The sequence below is a fragment of the Gavialis gangeticus genome, unplaced genomic scaffold (genome assembly GCF_001723915.1).
Source record: "Gavialis gangeticus isolate Ggan-Ray unplaced genomic scaffold, GavGan_comp1, whole genome shotgun sequence".
Lineage (NCBI taxonomy): Eukaryota > Metazoa > Chordata > Crocodylia > Gavialidae > Gavialis > Gavialis gangeticus.
Genome location: NW_017729002.1, coordinates 3,691,445 through 3,699,343, shown reverse-complemented (window position 1 = coordinate 3,699,343; position 7,899 = coordinate 3,691,445). Strand labels below are relative to the sequence as shown.

Below are 7,899 nucleotides of genomic sequence, written 5' to 3'. Positions count from 1 at the left end.
CATCGAGAGGGTCCAAAGGAGGGCCACTAGCGTGATTGGGGGCAGGAAGGCAGGCCCTATGAGGGGAGGCTATGGGACCTAAACCTGTTCAGCCTCCACAAGAGAAGGCTGAAAGGGGATCTGGTGGCTGTCTATAAACTGGCCAAGGGGGACTAGCAGGCAATGGAAGAGTCCCTGTTCCCCTGAGCACTACCGGGAGTAACAAGGAAAAATGGCCATAAGTTGACTGAGAGTAGATTCAGGCTAGACATCAGGAGGCGCTACTTCACAGTCAGGGCAGCTAGGATCTGGAACCAACTTTCAAGGGAAGTGGTGCTGGCTTGTACCCTGGGGGTCTTCAGAAGGAGGCTGGATAATCACCTAGCCGGGGTCATTTGACCCCAGCATTCTGTCCTGTCCATGGCAGGGAGTCGGACTTGATGAAACCATGAAACTATGTTCAACTTAAATAAGACACTGATTCAATTGATTATGTAAATTTTTGATGTTGTCTGAGAGTGACTCAAGAAGTTGTAACCAAGATAAAAATCTATGTAGATTGCCAGTGTTTTACTGTGGCAGTAACGTTGCCTGACTAATAACATCAAAATTAATCAAGACGTGGCAGACGAAAGGAGTCAGACTATACCGCACGGGTCCCTAGACATGGCAATTGGGGAAATAAGGGTTAAAATCAAAACCCCAAATCAGCGGTAACCTCACAGTGGGTATTGCATTATTTGAATCCCCTCACTGCATTACTGAAGAACCAGTCCTCAGCTTTTATACGTGTTTGAGACAGCTGAGCATTGCATTTTCCAGCCTCTCTTGTTCAGGCTACGGGCATAGTATCTGGCTTTGGAGAGGGTTTGGAAAACTTTCCTCAGCATAGAAATGACCAATATTCTGTGCAAGGGCATGTTTCCATTTATTTCTTTAGAAAGTTAGACAAGGCCACATGTTTTATTTGGAGAACAGTTCTGTTTATTTTCAAATGCTTTTCCATCAAGACTCTCTTTAATGACTTTGAAGGAAATGATATTTGGAACACAGTATGAGCTGCATAATAAACAATACCTACTATATATACTATCTTCCCCGTTACCTCCCTCTTTACAGAAGTGCTGATGATATTTTAACAAGCAAGATCTAATATGGGAGCATTGTTGCCCATTTAAATTTCCACCAGGCACTGCTGTACTAAAGGGCACTCTGATTTTGTGGTACTCCTACTCAGCAATTTCTGCTGGTGTGTCAACCATGGAAGATTATGGAGGAAGAACAAAAGGAAGGGAGCAGAAAGAGTGAGCAGGGGCATTAGAGAATAAGTAGTATGTAATTTGTTCAGAGTTTTGGAATGACAGAAGCAGTAGCAGCACAAACAGCAGAAGAAAATGCTAAATATAGGTTCTTCTCTAGTTATTGAATTAAAAGAATTTATTTCATATAAATATATTTGACAACATTTTAAGTAAATTGTACTCAGTGGAATAGGTAACCCGTGGAGAAATTTGGATCATACCCAAGATTCCTGGGACACTGTTCTAGACATCGAGTGGTGTGGTGACAACCAGGATGAACTGTAGCCTGCAGCTGGCCCAGAAAGATGGTATTATCCAGATATAGTGAAATGATTTTCTTAATTAAATCACTTCCCCATATCTATTAACGTTAAAAACAGATCTTGACAAAATGCTAATTCAGTTACACTTTCAAGAGCCATATTGCTCAACCACCTGGCAGTGCTGATGCTGCTCATTTGTGCATGGAGAAAAAGTGTCTGGTAATTAGAACAGAAGACTGAGACTGAGAACTCTTGGGTTCTAGCCCTAACTTTGTCACTGACTTACTGCCTGGCTGTTTGCCTCAGTGTGGCCATCTGTAAAATCTGTAGTTCTGTTAGAGGTACACATAGCCATCAGTTGTTAAAGATTGTAACTCTTTGCAAGTCTGATGTTGGATGTAAATGCACTTAAATTTCCAGGAAAAAATTCTGTAATGTCAGAAATCACTAATGGATCTCTAGCCAAAGTGTCTCAAGTTTAACTTACAATTTTCTCTCTACTAAGGATTTTTAAATGTTCTATTTTTAACACATTTTTGCATTTGTTAGATGGTCTCAATACAATTTACAAAATATATTGTACATGAATGCAAAGTGCTACCTTTTATTACAAAATATATATAGGCTTGCTCATTTGGAACATTTGGGCTCCTAAATTGTATCCAAAAAAATCTAACAGTCATCTTTTTTTTTTAACTTCCACAGACCAGATAGAAAATCCCTCCATAGTCTTGCCTATGATACAAAAGATAGGTTAACTTGCTTAATTGAGTAGGCCATAAGAATAAGTATAGATATTTTAATAAGTTTATAAGTTCAAGTATTTTAATATCTGTTTGATAAATTGTTTAGTGAACAGTCTAACCTATAACTAGATGTGTAATACTAAATATATAACTTTGGGAGGGTGGGTGCTGGTGCAGCAAGAAATCTATTCTGAGGTCAGCCTGACCCAACTGGAAAGAGGAAGACAGCAAGGAAGATGGCGAGGTCGACCTGACCCAACTGAAAAGAGGAAGATGGCCTTATGATGATAAAAATCACTAAATTATAACTAACAACCAAAAAAAGTGTAACGATGACTAATCTCATTATACCATATGTAAGACAAGCATATAAATATAGAGGGTCCGACCCCTCAAGGGTGTAGCTCTTGACCCGTAAGGCGGGAGTCTACCCTTCTGCAGGAGCAATAAAATTTTTACTGGCACTCCTGTGTCTCTTGACTTATATTATCACGGCTAGTACCCACAATGAGAGACCAAGCTGTCCTTTCCTGGTTGGGCAGCTAACTCAGGTTTTGCTGACACCTAGCAGTCAAGTGAAAACTTGTCAAGAAAAATGAGCCTTGCAATGTGCCCTCAGCACCAGTAAAGCTAGGCTCGAATCTAGAAGGGCATTGGAGGGAGCAAGTTATAGGATAGCTTTCATGATGACTGTCTTGCCTCCTGTTCTCCAGAGTTCAAGTGCAAGGAATGTCAACAGGCTCATTATAGGTGATTTCCACCCACATAGTAGTCATTAGGAAGAGAAGGATTTTCTCAAGTAGCAAGACTTCAAATTTTGATAGGATTAATTATTAGAAGCTGTTTAATTTTAAATGTCATCTTCCAGCAGACTGAAAGTCAGTGCAAGGAATGGAGCTTAGGCATTCTTTGCCAGTATCAAGCTACAACTCATTCAAGGCTTACTAGAGTATCTGGAGTCCTACAAGGAAAATGAGTAAAGCATAGTGCAATATATTGCATATTGCAAGTGCTCATTATTGCCTCAGTATAAATAGAGGGCCAGAAACTTCTGTATATACTGCTTATTTCTTAAATTCAAAGACCCAGATCCTGGCCCATGCTAAGTTCACTTTGAGTCTACTATGCAGTGAAATAGAACAGGGGCAGTGAATGATTGCACTGGTATAAAATAATCTTCAGAGGACACTGGCTTTACTGCCTCCATTCTATGCAAGGTAGGACAAGGTATGTTTGATCAGCAGGGCCAGAGCATGACACTTCATTTGAAGAGGCTGTTCCATAACTTCCTGTTATAATTGTAGCAATTTATAGAACTCATTGGGATTGTAAAGGCATCAAAATTCAAGGAGATACTAAATTTTGACCATGGAAACTAACAGTTGCATTGAATTGACTGACAATTGGCAATTTACTACTCTATCTTATCAACCTAAATCACATTGTTTATAAGCCATATTGCTTACTACCCTCTGATGGACTATCAGAAAAAAGGATGTCTTGAAACCCACCAGTGCCTCGTAATAAGGACACACACACACACACACACACACACACACAGAAGGAGACAATATAGAGAAAAATCAGATATTCATAGCAGAAGATGACAGACAGGCAGACAGCACACAATTTTTACATAACTCTTAACAATGAAGCAAACAATCAAAGAAGAGGCCAGTCCACACATGTAACAGAGGGAATAAAATGCACAATACAAAAGGATTCACACACACACAGACATTTTGCAGCACAGGAAAGATCAATATGAAGCATGCTGGAAAGACAGGTGCCAGGTCTTCTAGCAGGGGAGGGAGAGGGGGTAGGGGGAAAGCTAGAGCTGCAAGCCCCCCCCCCCACCGACACATTCTCTTCCCAAGCAGCCATGACATCGGTGCTGCCAGTGGAAGCCAGGCGGTGGGAGCAGTGTCTGCACCCAACATTCCTGCACCTGCTCCACCTCCGCTCAGTCCAGAAGTGGGCACCAGCAGTGGAATCACTGTCTCCTCCACCTCAATTTCAGCTCTCAGCATGAGCCTCCCACTGCCAGAGGAGGACCTGGAGCTGGAACCAGGGATGCTGAACGCACTGGCTCAAGCAATTCTGGGGATTGAGGGGGAATCAGAGTTTGTGCTCCACACCTCTCAAGTGTCCCCTAGACCCAGGTCTCCTCTGGAAAGCAGCACCTCAGAGGAGGCTGAGGATGTGGAGGTAAGTGGCTCAGCTGAGGCAGCTCCTCCTGCTGTTGAGCCTCAGCCTGCTGAGAAGGGGGAAAAGGCAGGATCCTCACCCTCAACTCAAAAGTGGGGGAGTAACGTAGTGTAGGAACATTTTGAGGTGGCAGATGATCCCAGGTTTGCCATCTGGCAGCACTGCCGAAGGCACATGAGCTGTAACAAGGACATGAGACACTTCTCCACCACGGCCATGCTGCTGCATCTGAGGAGACACCACCCCCTTGCTCTTCTTCCTGCTCAGCCTGGCACCAGTGTGTGTGTGCCGAAAGGGAAGTCCCCCGCTCGCCCCAAAGCCCCCTTCCCCCCAGAGCAGAGGCAGGCCACCCTGGACCAGTGGGGAAAGGTGAACAGAAAAGGGGGAGCATTCCCAAGGTAAGTGAGATCACCCAGAGCATTGGGGAGATGCTTGCTCTGGATAGCCACACACAGGCTGCACCTAATAGTGAGGGATGCCTTGGAGGGGGACAGGGCTGCCGGTGACAGTGCCGCCACCACTGCTGCTGCAAGCCAACTGATTTTGAAATGCAGGAAGGTGGCAAGCTACTTCCACCGCAGCATTAAAGGGGGCAAGATACTGCAGGAGAAACAGGCAGAGCTGAACATCCCGTAGCACAGAATCATCCAGGATGTGGAGACTCAGTGGAACTCCACATACCTGATGCTACAAAGGTTGGAGGAGCAACAGAAGGCCATCCATGAGATCACCTTGCTTGGGGAGATTGGGATCAGCAGCCCCCTGAACAGAGCTGAGTGGGATACCATCTCCCAGATCTTGGTGGTCCTCACGACCTTCCTCGAGGCCACCAAGACCCTTAGCGCTGGCAATGCCTTCCTCAGCCAGGTGATCCCCCTAGTGAGGGAACTGCAGAACCAAATGGAGAAGTTCTGGTGTGGCATACTGTCCCTTAGGCCATAGGGGTGAGGCATAGATGGGAACAGAATGGAGCTAGGTAGGGAGCAGGCATATAAAGGGGGTGGGGGCAGCAGGGCACCACCTCTGCTGCTGCAGTCCCCAGCTGACCAGGTGTGGGGCACAGCTGTGCAGGCTGCCATATTCAGCTAGGGAGAGTGGTGGCACATAGATTCCTCCTTCCAGCCCCTGCCCCCTCCCTGTGCTCCCCACAGCTTATTTGTCCCCTGCTGGCCAGGAGCTGGCTCTGGAAGGAGGAGCCTGCACACCAGCAGTGCTGGCTGAGCCTTGCTCCCCACAATCAGACTGCCACCCACCTGCTGGATCTGGCCTTGAAGGGCAGTGAAAGTGACTCTGCAGCAAAGGAGGGCCAATATTCCACAAATAGGTGAAGTCATTCACAGTTCATTATTTGTTTCACTTCTATGATATATCTCAGCCACCTTTTTTTACACAAGTCCATCTTGTAGCCAGATTTGTAAAGGGTTTCAAGCACAAAATTGCAGGGTTTCAAGCACAAAATTGTACCACCTACCCCTGAAAGTGAAATACAGGTGATTATTTTCAGCATGCCTGATTGTCTTGAGTCATGTAATATGTTTGTTTAAACCTGAAGGGTGGCACAATTGGAAGTATGTAGTACCACACCTGAAACAGCTCTGAACTGAGTAATTCATTACCCAATACCAGTGTCCAAGCTAGCCTCACTGAAAAATACAGTATATAATTTTTTTTAATCCTTAGTCAGAGCTGGACAACTATATTAACTTCTCAGCACAGTAATTGCTTATTTGCACAGCATGAAAAAATGGTGGCATGTAAACTTAGCTTCTAAGCTGGAAAACTTTCAAAACAGTTTTGAAAGCTAGCACAAAGCACCTATGAAAACTGGATGCACCTTAAAAGGAAAGATATTAATTCTGTGTCTGAATTAATGCTGCAAGCATTTGGAGGAAAATGTTGTATAAAAGACATAATGTCTTTAGGGCTTACAAATTGGGACCTTTATTTATATTAAGTGAGCTTTCTGTTTACAAGAAGGGCTGACAGGATCATGCCCCAAAGTTATAATTAGTTTTTAGTGTACTTTACCTTTCTCCTAAAGTAGTCACACACATACAGGAGCACCTAGAGCCAATGGGTCTTACTTTGTGACTTGGGCTTTTAGGTGTTGTGGCAACAGATCAGAAATCACTCTCTTCATTTAACAATATCTGGTATAGTTATAGGAAACCTTGACCTGAGTTATGAACAGTCAAAAGTACAGATGGTATTGTGGACAAATCTGGCAGCCCTTTTCTTTATGTCAAGTGATATAAGGACAAACTCTGAGGATGCCAAATACATTTTGCAAAACCAGTTGTTGCTATACATAAACCAAGATCCTCTGGAGATTCAGGGCCATGCATTATGAAGGTATCTATTTTGCTAGTAGTTTGCCCTCTAAGATCATTTTCTTTCTTTCGTAGTTTTTCTATGCTGTTTTTCTTACTCTGTCAGGAACATACACCTAGCAGAGATCACATTTTCCCCAAGAAATAAAACTTCAGAAGGTATTTTTTTTAAAAACAGCTTTTCCAACACATTGATAACAAAATGTAGTGATATTGTATTGATCCATGTCCTCTTATCACTTAGTTAACAAAGTTGAAAAGGCTCAGGAAACTTGTATTAATCTTATACCCACCTATTTATTAATTTTCCTACTATGTGTGTACTACATTTCTACCTTTTCCACTAACGTGTTACCCTTCTTTTACACATCCATTGGATACCAAGTGGATGAATGTAGAGCTACACCCATTTTTGACCAATATAAACATGCATCTTACACTGCTGAATTTGGTCAAGACTTTTATAGGAGTTGTCCTTTTTCACAACACATCCTGCTTTACTCTGTTTTTACAATAACAGTTTCTGTACTTATATAATATAGCAGTTTTTAGACTGCATCTGTTTCATTTGGGAGTCTAGTAAAGTCATTGTATCTGCTATCATTTTGGGGCGCCTGTACACGTGCGAAGACGCTGCTCTGATGCACTGCAATTACAGCCCATCGGAGCAGACTTAATTAATGCTAATTACTAGACCTGTGCAAGTGGCTAGTATTTGCTTCACTGTTGGGAATCACTGTCCTGAATTGATTCCGCTGACTCTCCAAATTGAACAGGCCCCATCCCCTGCCCACTCTCCCTGCCATGTCAATGGCTGCCCTGCCTGGCCCCAGTGTCCCGGCACTTAAATAAAATAAAATAAAATAAAATAAGCCCTGCACTCACCAGCTTCTGCCAGGTGGGGCGAGGGGGATGAGCCCCACTGACCCTCACTGCTCCGCACTGTGTGGGGGGCTCTGCCATAAGCCCCCAGAGGCCCCGATAACCGCTGCAGCAGCCAGTGAGTTGGGCCTTTTTTTGTTTTTTAATGTGCCAAGATGGTGGGGGCAGGCAGGGCAGTCACTGACAGGGC

General features: G+C 43.8%; 1 long non-coding RNA gene across 1 annotated transcript in view; it reads left to right on the top strand.

Moving 5' to 3' along the window:
* LOC109290722 overlaps nt 1–1,355 on the top strand; it is a 22,538-nt gene extending 21,183 nt beyond the window's left edge. Inside the window, exon 3 of the long non-coding RNA XR_002095662.1 lies at nt 1,099–1,355. This is a non-coding gene — a long non-coding RNA (uncharacterized LOC109290722). The remainder of the gene's footprint in view (nt 1–1,098) is intronic.
* Nucleotides 1,356–7,899: the final 6,544 nt, after the last annotated feature.